The sequence below is a fragment of the Atractosteus spatula genome (genome assembly GCF_055471065.1).
Source record: "Atractosteus spatula isolate fAtrSpa1 chromosome 10 unlocalized genomic scaffold, fAtrSpa1.hap1 SUPER_10_unloc_16, whole genome shotgun sequence".
NCBI classification, from domain to species: Eukaryota; Metazoa; Chordata; class Actinopteri; order Semionotiformes; family Lepisosteidae; genus Atractosteus; species Atractosteus spatula.
The window spans coordinates 1-21,883 of NW_028296619.1; the positions used below are offsets into that span (position 1 = coordinate 1).

A 21,883-nucleotide genomic window follows, 5' to 3' on the forward strand; every position below is an offset into this window, starting at 1 on the left:
CTCTCAGGCCCTCTGTGTTGCCTGTTTTTACCTGGAGGAACTTCAGCTCGTTCATTGGCTGAAAGTTCCATGGGCATCAGAGTCCCACGTAGGTTACTCGGCCCTACCAGTCCCTGATTGGTTGTTGAAGGTGAGATGTGAGTCACTTACTCCTGACACTTAGGAATGCAGTCCAGATGTCCATCTGGCACACCCTAGAAAGATAGGCGCCAATGGATGACCATTGATCATGATAGCTAGGCTTAGCTAAGTGCATCCCCATTTGGGAGCTGTCCCTTATCAAAAGAAAACATCTTTAAATCAGCCTGCATGAATAGTTTCTCTGTGGCTGCACCACAGAGATGAACAGAGAGATGGGGCCTCATTTGAAAAAGCACAGCAACACTTAATTCTGTCTTATTAACAACCATTGCCGCTACAAGTGAAAGGCTGAAGTGAAATAGAGCGGGGACGAAGGCAGTGAAGAGAGAGAACGTGGGAAGAAGAGAAAAACGCAAGGGAAAAAAAGCAGCGTCGTAAAAGAGGTGACGGAGCTGTCCTCTCTAATAGAAGGGTGCCAGTGAGCCCTGCTGTCCCTTATGGCCACACCCCCTTGAGCATGCCTGATCTCGTTTGATTGCGGAAGCTAAGCAGGGACGGGCCTGGTTAGTACTTGGATGGGAGACCGCCTGCGAGTACTAGGTGTTATAAGCTTTTAAGCGCAGGAGGCGCCCTATCCCCGCTCGCTCGCTCATTCCCCTGTTCACACGTGCAGTGCGGCTTTTCTGTCTGTTTATTTGTCAGCTTTGGCGAGACACGGGTGCTTGTGTATTAGCGTGAGCCTTTTTTATTCTGATCATGAACAGTTTTACAAGTCCGCAAAGGATCGAGGAAAGGTTTATCGCCAGCTGAAAAGAGACACAGCGCTTCGGCTGTGGAGACTTGTTCGGCTGGCGTTCGGGGAGTCGCCTTTTTCAGAATTGTATTGAGATCATTTTCCACAGAGCTCAGATGTCAAAGCACAGCAGCAGCTCTCCACAGCGATCCTCTATAGCGCCCTTTCTCCCGCAGCTCCGTCCTCATTGGAAGGAAGCAAGAGTGAAAGGCTGAAGTGAAATAGAGCGGGGACGAAGGCAGTGAAGAGAGAGAACGTGGGAAGAAGAGAAAAACGCAAGGGAAAAAAAGCAGCGTCGTAAAAGATGTGGCGGAGCTGTCCTCTCTATAAGAAGGGTGCCAGTGAGCCCTGCTCTCGCTTACGGCCACACCCCCTTGAGCACGCCTGATCTTGTCTGATTTTGGAAGCTAAACAGGGATGGGCCTGGTTAGTACTTGGATGGGAGACCGCCTGGGAATACCAGGTGCTGTAAGCTTTTAAGCGCAGGAGGCGCCCTATCCCCGCTCGCTCGCTCATTCCCCTGTTCACACGTGCAGTGCGGCTTTTCCGTCTGTTTATTTGTCAGCTTTGGCGAGACACGGGTGCTTGTGTAATAGCGTGAGCGTTTTTTATTCTGATCATGAACAGTTTTACAAGTCCGCAAAGGATCGAGGAAAGGTTTATCGCCAGCCATTTATTCTTATCATGAACCTTATATACTGTATCTCTACATCCCATAACCTTTAACGGCAGGTGCCTGAGTGTGGACATGTTGTGATGTAATATTTATTTTAAAAGTAAACATTTTAGTAAAGTCTGTTATATTGTTAAAATCTATAAGCGTCTATAATCTATAAGATCAATTTTTGCTCGTGCTTATAAGTTATCGCTGCTAAATGTGTCTTATTCAATTATTTTAACACTTTTATGACCTATCCACTAAAATATAAAGACCCGCCCTACAATGCTCTTCTCAAAAGATAAAATAAGTTTTACATTTTTTGATTCAATGTAATTTCTTTTCTAGAGAAACACACATCATTTGAGGCTTGGGTTGCATGTTAATATTTTTAAGGTTTAAAGACTTTACGTTCACGGTACGTGGAAAATCATTTCAAACTTTTGAAAAGTTGTTGAGAATTTGTCATTGAAATAAGCTTACATATTTTAATTCAACGTGATTACTTTTCACTCTCGATAAAACACGTGTGATTTTGGGGCGGGGGGATATGGTGGGGCGTTCTAAAACATCACAACCATTTGAAAAATGTCTTGAGCATGGTTACAAATTTGGAGTTTATGCTTAAATTAGCCGACTTGCCAGTTTTGAAGTGTGACACCTGAGCTGTGAGGCCCCGATATTGACTGCTGCGAAGATGGCTTCTTTGAGTAGTGAATCATCGGATTCCTCTGCTATGCAAACTGAAGAAGTAGGTTGCTAAAATATTTTTTCTGATCGTGGAATTGTTGTTTCAATCTGCGTTTAGCGTATTTCGTTTTCAACACTTTGTCTTCTTTTTAGCAAAAGCTGACTCAGCACTCAGTGGTGTGTGACAGTGGCTGTCATGTGAACTCTGATGGCGATTCAGGTGTTGGGGGTCCGTCAACGACTGATGAAGAGTTGCTACAAATGGTAAATATTAAACCACAGCAAGTTCGAAGCAAACAAAGAACTCTAACACAAAAGAGGCATTACAATTTAAATATTTTAGGTAAAAAGCATGCCTATTTATTTTGTTAAGCCTTCCTTTTCTTTTTTCCTTTAATAGAATAACGAAGAGGTCGATGCATCAATCTTCAAACTACCATCAAGCTTGAATGTTTCGTGTCTGTTCATGTGTGTTCGCCAAAATGTGATTAATGATAATGTTCAACCTAGTTTAGCTAACGATGGCTCTAATGAGCCCGATGCTATGGATCAGATTGTAAAGTGGGTGGTATGTTGCACCTTCAACCATTGTTTAAAGGGGGTTGTGGTTGATGAATGCGCGGCCTGTTTGATTAATCATCCAGGTCAACGGGGTCACACATGCCTGGTTGTCGGGTGCGCGGATGGGTACTGTGGTGTCTCCGGGGGAAAGTTTATGTAAATGAAAGTAGTACTCACACCACACTTTTCTTTCCTGAGTTTTGTGGCGTTTCTTCCTCCAACTATCTTCCAAATACAGTCCGTAATCCGTTCCCTTAATCCTGATCCGATCCGAGTTCCAAAAGTCCGTAATAAAGCCAATCCGCGATGTATCTTTATCCAGTGTCCGTAATCCAAAAACCATAAACCTTTTCTCCTTTCAGTAGTCCGTTATTCTTTAGCCCGATCTTTAACATACACCTCTTTCCTCTCTTTTCCTCCAAACCGCATTCACCTTATCGGCTTCCGCCCTGTTCACTGCCTCCGGGGCACTTATATTTCGGTTCCTGATGCGGCTCAGCTGTGTCTCATTGTTTCTCAGGGTAGACCCTTTCCATTTACCGGTCAGCTGATTCTTTTTGGCAGCCATTTTGCTAAGGTCCATATCTAGTATTTTAAGTAGGTCATTCCGAAAATACCTGTTATGAATGACCCTTCCCCTGGTCATGTTACAGTACAAAGATGTGTTGTTTGCCGCATTAGAAATTTATAAGTGTCTCAGTTTAGCCCGAATTTTATCGGCTGTTCTGTACATCGCCAGTGGCCTGGGTGCCTATACTTTTACAGATGATACTGAGCAGATTATAAAGCACTTGCTGAGAAAAATAATTGACGACCGCTCGCCATATGAGAATGTACGCTCCTTACTTGTAAAGGTAGATGGAAAAATACTACACGTGACTTTTGGTGCGTTGCAAAACTTATTTTATACTTATTTATACTTATTTTTACAGAAAAGAAAAAAGATCTATGTAAAACCAGGGCTGTGAAATACTCGCAATGTGAATAGAGCTTTCACTCTGTTTTACAGACACAGGTGTGCCATTGTGAGAAGAACGAAAAATTTCGAATGTATACGTAAGAATTCTTACAAAAAGTGCTTTACACTCTTCTTTCTGCAAAGCTTGAAATGAAAATCAATTAACTGAATGCTAATGTCCTTGAATTTGTTAAAGAGATAGATGTGCATGTAAAGAACATGAGTGAAATTACTGCGATTCTGATGTTTTCAGATCAGAAACTGAAGCCTGGCGGATTCAGCGGTGTGTATTCCAAAATACAACGTATTTTACATAGAACCTGTGGTAACACCGTCCCTCTGATCACTCAGGCTAATTTATTTGCTCTGTTAGGGTCGCCCAGTTCGGTGTTCATGGCTATAAAAAATGGCAAGAGAAAGGGCGTTATGAATGCTTTTTCAGATGCTGCTGAGTTTCTGAACAATGTTGGGGCGATAGCTACAACTAATTTTCTGCACCAACATTTAATTGGCGATTGCAAGCAGTAGTCTGTAATGTGTGTGAAAAGTTTAAAAGTGTATACTGGGATGTTTCTGTAATTTAAAACCTACCGATGAAATAAAGTGGTTCACATTTCACATGCTATTTGTCCTGCGAGTTCTTTCTGTGACACTTTACTCAGTCAGTCAGTGTGCATGCGTGCGTGCGTGCGCTCACACCCAAGAAACTCGCGGCACTCACCAGACTTCCCACACCGCCGATTCCCTAGGGTTATAATAGATTGCATTCAAACCTGCAGCAGACATGATCACCTTCCATCCCTCGTTGCTAATACGCTCTTTCACACACTTATTTATAAATCGAAGGGGATGCGGTGGTGGGCATTTGGACCCTGAGGCCTGGGGCTGCTAGGGGTGGAAGGCGGGACAACAACACTCATTATGACACACCATTGGCTCTCGAGGGGGCGGGACATCCGCCCATAACATTGCACCATTGGCCGATAAGGGGGCAGGACATCTGCCCATGGCGGCCTCCCATTGGCTGAAAAAGGGGGCGTGGTACCTGTCAAAATGTTTGATGAAAAGTGTCGCTTTATTCTACTCCCGGGCCAAAAACAGCCCTCGGATCATCAACTCAATCAGGAACTCCCAGTCTCACAACTGCATTCCCTCGGTGCTTCCCTACCACCCTAACCCAATTTCTATCCCCAGGACCATCATTAACAATGACTACATTTTACAGGACGATCCCTCCATTGGTACTCTTTTTTCCGACCGCCCAATCATCTCTTATCGCTGACCACCACATAAGCTTCTTCTTCACAGCTCCCTCACACTCAGCACCTTCCCCTGCAATAGCACTCGCTGCATCACTGGCAAATACATATCTAACGACAATCAGGGCATCACAGGACAATTCCAGATAACCCTGACAACATCCTGAATCTCATTTACTGTATCTCTTGCAAAAAATGCCCAGCTATCTACATTTGGGAAACCGAAAGGAGACTAGGAGAATGCTTCAGAGAACATATTAGGGCTGGGAAGGTTAAAGATTTCTCCAAGCCCATAGTTTTTCTTTTCACCTCAAATAGCCAGGATCTCTCAATGACTGACTTATTTTAATGTAATCTTCTCTATTCTCTTGCAGGTTTTGACTTCACACCTTTCTTCACCTCTCTCCATTTTGCACTTCCTGAGTGGCCTCTCTGCTGCTCCTGCCTCCTCCCTTCTCCCAGCTTTTGTTCTTCTGTGCTATTTAATCTTTGTAATCTGCCCTGTCTTTCTCACACCTGAAGAAGGCTTCACAGCCGAAACATTGAGTTTTCTCTCTTCTCTTTTCAGTATGGAATAAACCTATTACTTGTTCCTTTGCAGACTACACATGCTGACATAGTGTAGTTCAGGTGGGTAGCTGCTTCAATATACATTTGTAAATGTCAATTTAAACTGTAAAAATAGTAAGATTGTAACTCCACTTTAAAACGTGGCAAGAAATAGACACATGGCAGGCTACACCCTGGAAAGGACACCAGTCCATCCCAGGGCAAAGATATAAAAAATAAACATATAGGCAGCACATATCAAGCCTTACAAGAAATCATTAACACCCTCAACACACACCACAGGTCCATTAAACTCAAATACACCAAGCATGGTAGCCTGATAGACTTCCTAGACACCACCACATACAAGGTTTCTTCCTTCAACAACACAGACAAACTGGACATCAAGGTATTTTTCAAAGACACATTCACACGGCTTACTGCACAAGGATAGCTTCCACCCAAAACATACTTTAAAAGGACTGGTAAAATCACAACTCCTACACTTCCACAAAATCTGTACACAACAACAAGACTTTGAGGAAGCCAAATACACACTCTTCCCAGCTTTATGCCAGAGAAGATACACACAAAGTTTCCTCAAAAATGTGGCACAAACATTTCTAAATAGAAAAACTCCAGATGACAGAAAAATACCCCTCAACACATCATATTCTCAACTCAGCATAAAAACCAACCAAAAACCATGATATTAGAAAACACAAACATACCGAGGGAGCACAAAATCATATCTGCACACAGAAAAAAACAAAAACCTTCAGCATTAATTAGTCCAAAGCAAGCTAAAACCTGTACAAAACAGATCATATACACCAAGAGCCAAACATTTCATAACAGAAAACAATGATCCAAAACAAAGAAACTAAAGAAATCTTCCAGTTGCAAAGGGCACTCTCAGAAAACATCAATAACGCCATCTACAGCATCCAGTGCAAAAAGTGCGGGGTGACCTATGTGGGGGGAACGGGTAACTCCATCCGAACCCAGCTGACACAACACAGGTACATCAGGAACCACGGGACTGGAAAGCAACCCCAACTGGACAGAGATAGAAAGAAAGAAAAAGGAAAGGGAGTGGATCAAAAGACTTAATACTATCTTTACACAAGACCTGAACATCAGAAAAACCGGGAGGGTTTTAGTCGTTGGAAGGAGAGTGCTCTCCTTGTCCCAGATGGTCCCCTCTCGGATAAAATCTGGGAGAAGGAGCTTTGTTCCCCTCTCCTCAATAGCCAGACCCTACAGGGACTGGAACTCTTCACCATACTAACACGCAACAAACAGAAGAATAACTGAAACCAATCAGCTATGGAAACTCGCACAGCTTGCACAGTCCTACTAGGGAGGAAAACAAAAAGACCCTGATTTCCTATTGAGATGTTAATGGTCCATGCATAATCCCCACCAGGGAAAGCAGAAACCCATTCACCAACTGAAACTGCACCTACTCGTACAGAAACGTACAGAAGGAACACAGACCATAGGATACAAACTAGCCCCCTAGGAGGAACTACAACACACTGCCCCTTACAAAACAGGATAAAAACAGGCCAGCATGGACACAGTGTTCCAGAACAATGCCTGAAGAAGACCCAGGCAGAAACATAGCGACACACAGAAAGGCAAGATTGTCTTCCTATGGAGCCACAGATTCTACAGAGGTAAAGCTGCCTAACAGTGGAAACCTAATGGTGTCAACGAAGCTTTAGGCATTTAAATGGTAAGTATGGATCAATCCAGAGTTGACAACGTACGCAACCGTACGGTCACCCTCCACACTGCCTACACAACAAACATGTCAAACAGACAGGATACCTTCCAACAAGGAACCAGGATCATCTACAAAATGATCCAAACAGTCCACCATTAACAAAACACAGCAGTTTTATTGGACGGGAGAACCGAGCACCCGCCAGCCTACGACGGAAGACCGAGGAACTCATAAAACCTGCCAAGCCACCCAAACTCACATATTTGAAGCTGGTAAGCAATGCCAAAAATTGGCTTCACACCACACTGCAGATCCTCGAAGAGCACTATGAGGAAAATTTGTCATACAACTAGAGGATCTTGAGCTTCCCCACTGGGAGGAAGCTTTCACACTTGCTTCCAACTGATCAAAGAAACATTATGGGAGGAAATTGCAGAACACCACCTTTGGACCCTACAGTACACAAGCTATCAATACTGGGTTAGGGAAGGACACTCGGGCAGATCAAATTATCACAGCAGTTCTTAAATTCTACAACGACTTCTACTGGAAAGACTGCGAACAAGACCAAGTAAGAGTTAAGTTGTTTTATAAAGTCATTATTTTAGAGCAAGGTATAATTCTGATAAAAATTCAATAAACAATATGGTGAAGCTATTGGAGAGAAAATTAAGGCTCGGTTAAGAAACTGAAACAGTCTTGACTTGTTCCTTTACACAAAAGTTATTTATTTTCAAAAGAGACCCATGAGGATTCCTCTGGTGTGCAAGACCTGCCTGAAGACATTTGACCAGTTTCCTCTTCACCTAAAGAGGGTGTGTATGAAATGAGCCTCAGCAGAGGAGATCAGCAAGTTCCTTCTCCAGGCCAGGAAGGACTTGTTGAATCACCTGAGGAATGGGCAGGTCGGGGATTGCAAGAGCATAGGGCTCATGTGTGGTGAGAATGTGAGACTGGCGGAGTCCATGGACTGTTTTATGTGGAATCCTGAAGACACATCAGCAAGGTAAGATATTTATAATTTATAAGGGTTCTTCTGTTTCATTTCTAACCTTTACCTTTATGTAAGGGTATGTTAAAATGATATACCAGTGGTCCAGATGCCCTGAGCAAGAGGCTGCTGTCCAGGAGGAAGAGATGCCAGAGACTGAAGTGGAAGAGGAAGGGGAAGATGTGAGTTCTGGAGAACTTTCTATTTTTTCCAAATGTATCTTTTGTTTTATACTTGTATTCTAGTTTGTCTTAGAAGTAAAAATGTTTAAATGTGTATTTTGTATTCCTACTGTCCTCCCAGTTCTTAAAAGCCATCAGCAGGCTCTCAGGAAGACGGTGACCCAGGCTGGACTGGACAGAACGCACTCCCTGGATGCTCCTCACCTGGCTGGGTTTAAACAGGACCTTACCAAGGATCTTGGAGTGGCAGATTGCTCTCAGGAGGTATTTATTTTTAAAGGCATTTAAAATTGAGCAGTGATATTTCCATAGCACATGTTTTTACTCCTTAGCTTAAAATTCACCCATGTGAAATCTCAGCCATAAACATAGTGACTCTACATTTGTGAGGTAGAAAATGTTTCCAGATTCCTGTTTTTATGGATCCATCTGCATCTTCCTTAAACTTTGTAAAGGGCCTATCCAAAACAACAATTATTGTAACCAAATGAAGACCACTGGACTGTCTCACCAAATCATTGCTAATTATATTAAGAACATAAACCATTTTCCGGGCTACATCCTAAATGATATCAGTGTGAAAGTAGAGGATCCCAGCCTGGCTAACCTCATCATCAACTTCCAAAGTATCCTAAAGGATATTCAGAAGAAGAACAGTAAGAATGTTGCCAAGAGATTACTAAAAATAGGTCATTTTCATTTTAAAACTTCTTTCAGTTGTACTTTTAATTTGAATACAAAAAAAGTTGATGAGTATTAATTTCTCCCACAGATATAGACAGTTGCAGAGTCCAGAACCAAGTACGAAGGATTGCTGGAAGGTGTTGCAAAGTGTTGCAAAGAGAGATGTGTTGCACAGACTGGGCAAGACATCACCTTGCCTGAGCAGCTTCTTGTACTGTATTACCTGCAGGCCTTTCTCCAGCTGAAGCACCTGTAGCACCCAGGGGTGGTAAAGAACATGACAGTAAGAATACTTTCATACAACAAAAGTAAGAAATTACATAGATGGGATTTTTACAGTTTGGTGTATTCATTTTTATTTTCTCGCTATTACAGGTTGAGGAATGGGTGCAAAGAAAGTGTTGTTTCAACAAGTGGGCACAAAAATGGTCATAATTCCTGTTAAAGAGCACAAAACCTCAAACAACAGCTGGCTTCCTTTGCATTGAGTGAAGAAGAGGAACATGCAAGTTGATGGCTACATTGATATACCCATCCACTCAATTCAGGGTTGTGGTAGAACTGGAACCATCCTGGCAAGCAGTGGATGCAAAGTACTGTATCACCCATAATGTGACACCAGTCCATCACAGGACTCACTCACACCATGGCCAATTTTCATAGAAGCCAATTAAAATCCATGTTAATACCGAACAAAAGACCTCCACCTGCATAGCTCCAATCATGTACGGTATTTAAGAAAATCTGGAATGTACCTTAATTGCATTTTATTTGTGTTTTATCAGCCGTTTCATCTTTACTTCACTAAACTGTGCTGTACTGCCCAGGTCAGCAGCTGTGAAAGGAGACGGAGAAGATGGACTGGTCAGCCAATGTATCAACAGTGTCTGAAGTGCTTGAGGAGTGGAAGCCCAACACAGGACTGCCACCAAATGGCATGCAAATTAAAAAGTTGATAAAGTATCAAATCTGGGAAGGCCTGAGCATCACTGACGATCCTGTGAAGGGGAAGAAGTTTGTGACTTCCAGGTGTTTCCAGAAGGGAGAGGTGGTGTGTGATTACAACGGCAAGGTCATCACAAAGACAACTGCTGAAGCTCACAGATGACAGAGGGAGACATGAGATGTCTTTTCTTTTCAGATGAACCTGCACAAAAACTGTGCATTGATGCTCGTGAAAAACACTGAGCCTGCCTCCCGGATAAGGAGGCAAATTGGAAGATGGATAAATCCATCAAAGAGAAAAGACAATGTAAGGGCTGTAAGAAAGTCATTTATAATCAACGAACAGCCTGTCATAATTCTGTCTGTGACAAAAAGGGACATTGTTGAGGGGAGAAGAGCTCCTCTGTGATTACAGCATTTCCAGGAAATAATTTCAAGGTTGAAGGACAAGCTCTGGAGTGGTTGGTTCACTGACCATTTCCAAAAAAGAAACTAAGTAAGTTTATTAAAGTGCATATTTTGAAGATATTCATTTTCTTGTACCTTGGAATTAATGTAAAAATTATATTCGTGTTAATGTCTTGAAAATAGCATTTCTCATTCTCATCAGCAAGCATATAAGGAAAGGATATGGGACTGCTAAAAAGATACATGATTTTCAGAAGAGTATAGAAGGCAGATAACTATCCCACTCAATTGTTACTGCAAAGAAATGCCACAGTGTAAACCAAAAGGTGAACCATTCTTGAAATTTATTGACAGAATCTGAATAGCACAGCATTCCCAGACCAGGCACTGGAGTTTCCTGCAGCGTTAGATGGGTAGTCTCTTGGTAAGAGAGAGATCGACAGAGTACTGGACTTCATGAACGACACCTTTCCAATTCATCGAGAACAGAGCCCACAAGATCTAGAGTCTAGAGAACAATTTCTTACAATATTAGTGGTAGTTTCTGAATAGGTTAAGGACAACATAGTTGTAGAGATATCTTGCAACTTCTTAAAAGTTGTAAAAGTGATTACCACATTGCCAGTGGTTTATATTTAAAACCTAAAGATTTTAAATTGAATCTTTCTTAAACAAAGGACATTTTTCACAGGAACAGCAGCCTAAATCAGTTGATGACTGTAAATATGACAAGCTTGTGATAAATTGTAAAGTGCAAAACAAAGTTGTTTGTTTTGGTTTTGTCTTCAACATCATATTAATAGGCATGTTATTTTTAGAGCAGCTGCCTGCCATTCACCATCAGCCAAGATGCCACAAGGTACATGAAATGACCCAGAAGTACTTAATGATACAGAGAAGAGCATATGGGGGAAAAAAAAAGAAGACAAGAAATATCCATTAACACGTCCATCTAGAAGCCAGAAGACGGGTGATGATCAGCATTTCAAAAGCAGACACTGGAGGTTGAATTCAAGTTTTAACAGTGATTGTCTATGTTTGGCTTCAACACAAATCATATTTATATGCTCACATTATTAATTTGTACAAAGTCCCCAATATTCATTACAGGCGACGTTCCCAGGAGTACACACGACCCAGCCAGAACGTGGCTAGCTGAAGTGCAGTGGACCTCAGGGAAAGAACTCTTGCCCACACGGAAGTCTCTGCTCTGAAAACCACTGGATAAAGGTATATGGCGGTCTGTTCTCAGCTGTTGATTTTGTGAAAAATATTGAATATGAAAGATTGAAGTGTCACTATTCAATGAAGTTCAGACATAAGTATTATGTTGAGAAGCTAGATCTGTTCTACTAATAGCTTTAGTACCTTAATATTGTACTGTTTGCTCTGGTTTTCAGACATCAGTCCAAGATCATTGGTGGGTTAATTGATTTCTGGTAAGATTGGCCCCACGTGTGAGTGTGTGTTTACATTTCTATCTGGCATCCTCAAAAGATGGTTTTGTTTCCTTTTCTTAATTGCTCTTGATTACTAGAGTTTATTTGGCATGATACATTTGTGATAAATGCTTTTTCTTTGTGAATAGTCTTATTTTAATCTACATAATGTCAATGAGTTAGTACCTTAAAGAACAAGCAGTAAAAGAAATGACATTTCAGGTTTATTAGCTAAAGTTTTTATAAGTGAACTGAGATTCCTTTACAGTGCAGAGACCCATCTTTAATATGCTGTGTGTGCTCATAATGGACTTGAAATTTGTTTTTGTCACAATGTAAAGGTATAATAAATAGATAATATACTCTATTTATCAAGACTTGACTATTTTAATTCCATACTTCCATTGACTGCTTTGGAATGCATTCCTTACAATTTTCCTAAATAATCATTGTCTCACAGAGTAGACCTGGGTGACATAACAGGGGTCAGGGCTGTGTTGACTGGAGGTTTGTGTAGACTGGCCATTGTCTATGTGAGACTGTGGGATCACTAGGGGTTCCCCCCCATCACCTGTAACATTGTCAAGTGGTATAATTACCTACAAAAGCTGAAGTTTCCTCCATTAAGGGGTCACTATTTGTTACATTCTGGCGGAACAAGAGACAAGATAAACCTCTCACTGTCACTGACGGAGCAGTCCGGGACACTCTATGCTAGATTGGACTGTTGTCTTTGGAAGATGGGGTCACAGGTGATGAAATAGACCACAGTGGCAGTCCTGCCTAGCTGTTATATCACTGAGAGACTCACCCACACATTGAGAAGAGAGCACTGGTTTCTGTGCAGAAAGCAGAACAACTCACTTTAACTGGTCAATTAGGTCTAATGAGTTTTATTGCCCTTGACATCTAACTTACTCCAGCCCCGCTTGTGGAAACAACCCCTAATTACTGTTCATGAGCTCCTGGCCACACTTGTTCCCAGTGGAACCAACCTGGAGCAGCAGAACAGAGGTTTTTGTTTCTTTAAGTTGTCTGCTGTTGTAAAACAAGTCATTCCTTAGGAATAAAAACTCTCCCTCTAGTCTGGTTGCTATCTCCTTTATTTGCCCCACATTCCCAGGGCAATGCAGCTGAGTGATCGAAAGCTGAACTGCAAGGAGCTGAATTTCACACTGGCTTACAACAGACCCTGGTGGGAGAATGGGCAGGAGAGGGCCGGTTGTGCTCCTGAACTAGTCCCCTCCTCTCCTACTCTCGTATTTGCATCACAGTCTATAAACTCCAGCCCTATTGCTTTTCTTCCAGTTCATTTTTTTTAATACAGCTCGTGGATTATGTATACTCTTGTGAAGTATCAAGAAAGCACTCTTATCTTTATTTCACGTACAGTATACAGCAGACTGCTTGACAAAAAAATAAATAAAAGCGCTATTCCCGACGGTCTAGCACAGTAACCACAACTCCAATAACTTTAACTAGAGGAAGAAACCCAGCTTCTGCTCAAAAGGAAAAAAAAACATTGAAATCATAAATCTCCAACACTGGCTGGAGACTCTGTGTGTCCGTGCTCAGCGGTTATATAGGACAGGACTCAGCGCGCAGCAGGTGCGGCTCATTGCTCTACGCTCCCCGTGCGGAATGCGCGTCTCCTCCTTCCAGACTAGTAACACCGCTGCATACATCCCTCTTAAATCCCAGAAACACAGAAACTCCGGGGTGTTTCTGTGAGTCAGTACTGGGTTTCTCTGTTCGAGGTTACAAGCAGAAACAAAAAAAGCGCTGAAAGCAGGAAGTTATTTCTGCTCGTAGGCATAAACGTGTAGAAATAAATTTTCTGATTCCTAAAACCCTAATAAAATCCATCTAAGTCTCCCTTTCGTTCCCAATGCACATAACTGAATATAAACCAGTCAAGTTCAGGTACTTTTCTGATGTACAGTATCTGAATAGTTCTGGCGCGGCTGTTGTAACAAAGATACTTAAGAACTTATTTTTCATACGAGCTCTTGCCGTTTTTAAAATGAATATTTTTTTGAATTCGCTAAATCACACGAAACACCAGCATCACTTATCGTAAGCATCTGACCAATTACATTCCTGAATGTTAAACCCATTTAGTATTTATTTTTAACTTGTTTTATTTTTTTTTAAATTACACACCTGTTAACTTAGTCCGGATCGCGGTCACCGAGGACCACTCCTGTCTCCCCAAATGACACTTTTTATTTTTAAGATAAACGCGAGATAAACAACGTTTGTTTGAAACCGCTCCACAAATTTTCTCACATGCACGTATTCTCAAATATCACCACAACAAAACCATAAAGTTTGTTTCCACAGACATGACACTATTATGCAATAAACCAATAAATTAATGAACTAGCAGAATCCCAATAGAAACACACGGCAACCCGGCAAGCACAACATGTCAATATCATACATTTTTACCAACAAAACCGCAAAAGCAAAAACCAGCAAATATATATATATCCCATGTTTTTACCTTATTCTGGAGCATGATATATATCCAAAATAACGCAGACTAGTTTATCTCAAGAGCTAGAGACTAGTAAACGTTACTGATTACGTAATAAATTTTTGAAGAATGAGCGCCAGAAATAAGGCGATTTGATTGGTAAAAAACGCTGTCATTCTTTGTGTTTTCAGCCATTCAGAGCCCTTAGGGGGTGAGACTTCCTCTAGAAGCTTCAGGCTGCATTTTTAGCTGTCAATCATTGACTCAGAAGGGATAATCAATCAGTTTTTTATCAGTTTCTTATCAGTGCTCCTTTTTTTCACACCAGAAGGCAACTCTGAGGTTTTTTTTCATTGCATAACAGCAGATAAAGGCTCTCTAGCAGTGTCTTAAGGTTTTTATAGCAATTGCAATGGTTTTTATTCTTATTATTTTCAATATTTTTATGATTTTTTATTATAGGCCGGAAATTTCATTCCAGGTCCAGTCTTCACAAAACATGATGTAAAATTTTTTCTAATTGATCAATTTGTCCCAAATTTTTATCCAAGCTAGTAGCCACCTAGAACAAGGTTTACAAATCATTCCCAGGCCCTTGACATGCATATAGTTGAAAATCTGACCTCTGAAGACCAAAAAAAATGTTCGCCAAAACTGTTTTTTTTGTTTTTTTTCATATGTTTGTCTGCTGAGTGGACACATTAAGAAATATAAGAAATTTGACTATTCACACTCAAAGCCAAAGGGGTTAGCTTCAATTTAAGACCTGAACCAGGCTCCTGCTATGTTCTGCTGCAGAGATATAACAAATGTTTAAGGGGGAGGAAATTCCAGGTGGACATTGGCTAAATAAGTCACTGGTAGTAAAAGGTTAAGTATTCTTGCCATTTTTAGCATATTGTAAGTGGATTTTTTGCAAACATTTTATTTTTTATATCACATGAAACACAATCAACCCATTGTAACTTCACATTGATAATTCCTGAGCTTTATAACTGTGTATTATTACTTTGTACCTTGTTTTAATATTTTTTTTATTATTTTTGCATTTTACAGAGCTTTCTAATATATTGTGAGCATTTTAGTGTCATTTTAAAATAGGACTATCAATGCTCCTGACTTTTAAACCTGTATTTATTCTGACATTATTCTCTCCACCTGCAGATGAGGGAGGTATTTGATTTTAAATTTGTTGATTTGGGGGGAAAATATACATTCATTTCCTTGTATGTATCACCAGTGGGAAACTTGGCATTTTTGGATGAATTGCAATCTTTACTGCAAGGCATTCAGACTGATATAGAAATGACTGGAGATTTAAATGACACATTTGATAAATCAGACAGGAACAGCATAACATCTAAAATGGCAGAACCCTCTAAAGTACTGAAAAATTTCCGGCACATTCATAATCAATAAAATTTATTTAATTTAAAGCATAAAATTTGCTTTAAAAAGAAAACCACAATTTGTACGATATCATATTTCAATATCGACGTTCAGATGAAGAATTTGAGGATTTGAATATCAATGGAGAGTACATTGATTTTGGGACAATGTTTGCATCTGAATAATCCTTCCTCCTGGAAAGAAGGAAAAAAAAAGTTTTGAGTCTCAGTCTTCAGGATCCCCCCCAAAAAACGTGCAAATTTGTTTCCGATGTATTTTGGATAAAGATATAACTCTCATAGAAGATACATTTTATCAGTTGAATGCAGTCGATACTTTCGACTTTTTATATGATGATAGGACCTACATTTAGGGCTCAGTACTGATAACACTGCTGCTATTGATGGATTAGAAATAAGTGATGTACTGGCAGTTTTTTTTTCTGAGGCAAGAAGTCCTAGAACACCTCCTATAAAAATGTTAAGATTCAGAGCAAGAAATATTTTTCCACCTCACCTAATGCTATTGCATTAACGAGGCTGAAGTTGGCTTCTTATTCGCCAGCTGCTGCTTTGCGTTTTTCGTTCCATCTTAAATGCTGCTGCTGTGATGTTATGTCGTATTTCGCCTGTAGATGGCTCATTTTTAAATGAGTAATTTAAATAGTCATTTTTAAAAATACTTATCCGGATGTATTACTGTACATTTCCTCAGTAAAGGGGAATATGTAAGTAGAGACTGTCCAAATTGCATTTTTGTATGAAGCACATTTCAGAAACACAACTCACAATAAAACAAACTGGCATGTTATACCACGAGTAAATAAGACAAAGGCAAAACGTAAATTCACTGGCACTTTCTGCATATTTTCCACGACCTTGCCTTCTGATCATAAAAAGTCTCAAACTCTTGCATTTTACAAGAAATTTTAATATAGCAGTTTTAAATGGGACATTTAGAACATGGCATATGAGACTATATGGTTAACTGAGGATGAGCAGAGGGTGATCAAACCTACCTCCTGGTTATAAAAATGTCTAAAAATTCTGACACAGATGTGAGAGACACAATGGAAAAGACTATCAAAATCCTGAACTTCAGAACATTGTACTGTACCGTTTTTTAAATACGACCCTCTGAACATGGCATGAGAGAATACATTGTCAAATGGTAAATGCAATGTTTGCTATATTGCTAGGGCCCTCCCTCCTGATTTTAAAATCGTCTCATATTTCTGACATCAAGGTGTGAGACACAATATAACAGACTGTCAAAATCCTGAACTTCAGGACATTTAATGATACCATTTTTAAAATATGACCCTCTGAGCATGGCATGTGAGAAAATGGCATGTGAGAATGCATTGGGAAAAGGTGAATGCAATTTCTGCTGAATTGCTATGGCCCTCCCTCCTGATTACAAACTCGTCTCACAATTCTGACATCAAGGTGTGAGACACAATATAACAGACTGTCAAAATCCTGAACTTCAGGACATTTAATGATACCATTTTAAAAATATGACCCTCTGAGCATGGCATGTGAGAAAATGGCATGTGAGAATGCATTGGGAAAAGGTGAATGCAATTTCTGCTGAATTGCTATGGCCCTCCCTCCTGATTACAAACTCGTCTCACAATTCTGACACTGAGGTGTGAGACACAATGTAACAGACACTGTTAAATTGTGAAGTACAAGAGATTATACTGTTAGGTTTTTTTTTAATATTGACCCTCTGGCATGGGAGGACTGTAGTCAACAAAATAGCACACATTCTGCCAATTTGCTTTGTCCCTCCTTCCTCGTTACCAAAACATCTTAGTATACCGACACTAAGGTAAATGTCTCTAAATCCAGAAGTTAAGTTGTCAAAGTATATCGGAGTCAACCGATACTGATCAGGTTCTGCTGATGCTGAGCCCGCAGCCTTCACCATAAGGTCCAATTCCCCAAGCCTGCTGACCTTATATGTCCATCCCTTCTCGTCAAAATTCGTATTTTCACAGGGTACCCTTCAGAAATTGCAGTATAGAATGAAAATAACTCCAATAGATATCGGCCACTGTTGGCGATTTTCCTTTAAGATAGATAGATAATACTTTATTAATCCCGTAGGGAAATTGACAAATGATTCTCCAGAAATTTTACGGAGTGTATCACTTTCACTGAGACCGAGAAGTGTTAAGCTGTACATGAGTCTTTGTGGCTCGGTTGTTAACCAAAAGGGTGGTGGTTTGAGACCTCCCAGGGACGCTATGAGCCTTTTAATGAACACACCCTCTTCACTTCATTTCTCCATGGCCGGTCTTGTACCGCAATCAAATACAGAGCCCGTAGGGGCCAGTAAGCCCGCATATATAGCTCACTGTGTATATAATAAAGAAGCGGAGGTTAGTTTCTCATCTGCATGTTGCAGAGCCTTATGCAACTCGTACCAACAGTTGGGGTTTGATCCCTGCGTGGGCTATTAGTTGAAAGACCATTGTAAATGACGTGTAACAGATTTATCCAGCTGGCTTTTATGTTTCATACTAAATTGCTATCTTGAAACCAAAATAATTAGAAATATGGAACACAACTGTTGTTCCCCATGAAGGAAAGCTGTTTTACACTGACGTCACTCCTTTTTATTTAATCCAGATTTTAAAAACAACTCCGCCCTATCAAAGGAAAATGTTACACAAAAGTTGGAAAGCACACTCTGAATCCAGATGTATATTTGATTTCCGCAATCCGTTCAAGGCTGCCTATGTTAATCGTAAGTGTATAGAAGAAACATTTAATATATTGTTCAGTTTAAATCAAAATGCTTTACTACTACAAGAGAGAAGTATAGTATGGAGGATGCGACAAATGTGTGATTTCTTGGAATAAAACTACTTTTCTTTGCGTTCGAAATTAATCGAAACAATTGACACACAAACCCTTTGTCTTTTTTAAAGAGATTATATCTTTAAGCAGACAAATGTATAAAATGTGTTTTTTTTACCTAGAGATTTTGGACAGGGGCGATGTATTACTAGTAGAGGCTGCTGACTAATTAACACTGTACTGTCTGGAGATCAGCTCCATTTGCAATAAAAAAACGTGCGTAACAAAGCTGGAGAGCAGCTGAACTTGTGCTCAGTAGTCAGTATGGTGCTGAGGGTTCAATACTGGCGTTGTTGTATTAGCACAAGCTGCACAGGCTCTGAATCAGACCATTTCAATTAGTCTGATCAGTGCAGGACAAGTTAATGTAGAATTATTGCTTTGTCTGTCTCTTGTTTGTATATAAATGAATGTCTCTGATAACTTAATGTTAGTTTTTAATTTAGTTTTAGTTTTACGATGTAGGTCATGCGTTGATATATGACATGTCTCATTCCTGATTCAGCTCATGCTCCATAGGAGAGAAGAGATTCCTCCTGTTTCTCGTACAACCATATCAGAACAAAAGCCCGTGTCACCCAGCTCTGATTCAAGATCGAGTTGCATCTTCAACATTTTGTTTTTGTTTCTGATCATAAATTTCTTTAGTTATGATCAATATTGAACTTTTTCTAAATAAAACAAAAATAATCAAACATGCAGGCAGATTTTTGAAAAGTATTAGGAGTTGACAGGGCGCTCCTTCGGAATAGTCGTCAGAAAATGTGAGAAAAGGAAAGTTACGTAAGTTCTCACACACAGCATTAAAGATTGGAATCTGATCATAAAAAAACTAGCTGTCTCCCCGTCGGTAATCAAACCCCGGTTTCCCACGTGACAGGCAGGGACACAAACAACTTTACTAACTAGGAGCGCTTGCTAGCTATTAGGAGGCATTTACTCTTAAATATGTTACTGTTTTGGGATTTGACTTTAATTTTCCCGATACCAGCTTTTAACAAAAGTAAAGGCACACGGCACATGTGTGCCACATCACGTCCGAGTTTAGTGACAACTACCTCAGAGATTGTAAGCTGGGTAGTTTCAGATCAGATCACTTTTTTTTATCAAAGGTTCAAGCAAACCCGAATACTTTTGCAAGAGACATTTCAGAATCCCAGTCAAATCCAGTACGATTGCTGGATCCTTCGAATTCGACTGAACTATAGCACAGATCTGCAGTCCACCATTAGAATACTGTGGGTGTGTTGTATAAGCCACATGGCCAAAATAGTTCTAAAACAGGAGATGCATCCTCGTTTAGGAATTTGGTATAAAGTGAAATGGTCTGGGAAGAGTCCTACGTTTGAACAGTTCAAAATAGACGTAAAGGGGTATTTACGGACTCTTTCGAAATGTAAGAACAAGCTGTGCGGACCTTATCTTTATTTACCTTGTGTAATCGTTTTTCATAAAGTGTAATTGTATTATAGCATGTGCCCCTGACGATGTTCTTGATACGTTATATGTGCTCTTGTTTGTATTGTATGTAGTTTTGTTGTTCAAATAAAACGTAAAAGACACAACTTTCCGAATGCGGCTGCTGTAAAGATAAAATGACATCAAGGGTGCTGTACGCAGAGGTCTGAAACCTGCTCCACAGAAGATCTTTATCCAGAGGTGTTAAAGAAGTCGAGATCTCGCCATGAGAGGGGAAGCATCTCAGAAAAAGCAGGTGCAGTCGGTTCCACGGTCATAACGCCACTAAGTCGGGCGACAAGAGCAAAACCCACCCGACCTCCTCCGAGCAAGTAACGAGACAAAGAAACAGCGCACAGCGGGTAGCGTGGCCGAGCGGTCTAAGGCGCTGGATTAAGGCTCCAGTCTCTTCGGGGGCATGGGTTCGAATCCCACCGCTGCCAGGTGCTTCTGTCGCCACCTCCTTTCAGCTGACTTCAGATGAAAGGGAGGGAGCTGCTCTTTGGCAGTCTCTCGAGAAACTAAGCAAAGTGTTTAAAGATGCTTTCTCAGCTTGACATCAAGGCACAAAACAAAAACCTTCTTGCGTCCTCTCAACCCAAAAGCGCTTTGCCACTTTTTGCGTTATGCAGGGAACGACGTCTGCCCAGATCACTTTTGTGTCAATGCAAATCGTAGTGTGCCCTCCGTTTTAATGTTGGCTGTGCTGGCGTGCCGCTTCTGTCTGTGAAACTTGAATGTTCTGCTTCTTCACACCGAATCGTTGGCGGGGGTTGAGCTTGTTAAATCTTTGCGCATAGCGCTCCTTTGGAAGTACTTTGTCCAAGTTCAAAAGCGATCGTGGGATTTACTTCATGCGTTCAAGAAGCATGCCTCGCACGACAGATTTAAATGGGGAATGGAGCCTGCTTCTTGCTGTTTTTCCTGTGGTTGCAGTTACAAAGTTGATCGTGCTTTCACATTCTGTTAACAGTATTCACTGGCTGAGCTTTATCAGTTGGTTCGTAAAGGAATCTCTGCTTCGGTTCCAGAAAAGTCATCTGTAGTGTGTTTTTTTCCGAGCCCATGGCAGTCTTTTAAAGCTGGTAGTAATGGCGGCGAAGTTAATTTTTTATCCTCTTTAAAAGAATAAGGACGGGCTGGGGCGAGCTCCATTTGCCACTCTTTCAGCTAACCGCCGAACTCGCGAACTGATTACACTGCAGAGCCACAGGCGCCTCGCTTTTCTCCATTCTCTGGGTTAGGGTGAAAAAAAAACACTGCTGGTATTAGCTGGCCTGCTGGGAGTACCTCTTCTTCACTGATAAGCAAGATTTGTGTTTCATCTTTCGCAAGCTGTATAGATTTCTTTCAAAACAAGTTGTTCCAGAAAGGAAACGAACACTTGCATTCACCTGAATTAAAAGGCATGGGATTTGCCTGTAAGGATAAATTCTGTACAGTAAGACAGGAAGAAAGGCACCGCTGGGAATCGGACCCAGGATCTCCTGTTTACTAGACAGGCGCTTTAGCCAACTAAGCCACGGCGCCGGCAAAGTGCCGTCCTTTGACAGCCACTTGGACACGTCTCAACTGCTCTGAGACATCTGCGTTCGGTGTGCACCGAGCCTGCTCGCCTTGCAAGTTGCTTCATTTACATGCGATAGCTCCACCACTAAGAGAAAGGATGAGAAATGGCTTTTATCTGGCACTTTTCATGTCAGAGGATCTCAATCTGCTTTCCGTGTACAAGAGGATGTCCAACTCATGTAGCTAAA

General features: G+C 40.9%; 2 non-coding genes and 2 pseudogenes across 2 annotated transcripts; 3 read left to right on the forward strand and 1 right to left on the reverse strand.

The window, feature by feature from the left end:
* Window positions 1-574: 574 nt before the first annotated feature.
* On the forward strand, window positions 575-693 carry LOC148812770 (5S ribosomal RNA; annotated as a pseudogene).
* A 537-nt stretch (window positions 694-1,230) lies between these two features.
* LOC148812771 (5S ribosomal RNA) lies at window positions 1,231-1,349 on the forward strand (annotated as a pseudogene).
* A 19,138-nt stretch (window positions 1,350-20,487) lies between these two features.
* On the forward strand, window positions 20,488-20,569 carry trnal-aag (transfer RNA leucine (anticodon AAG)). Its single transcript has one exon. It is a non-coding gene; the product is annotated as a tRNA-Leu (tRNA).
* A 1,013-nt stretch (window positions 20,570-21,582) lies between these two features.
* Window positions 21,583-21,656, reverse strand: trnat-agu (transfer RNA threonine (anticodon AGU)). The gene has a single exon. It is a non-coding gene; the product is annotated as a tRNA-Thr (tRNA).
* Between the last annotated feature and the right edge of the window lie 227 nt (window positions 21,657-21,883).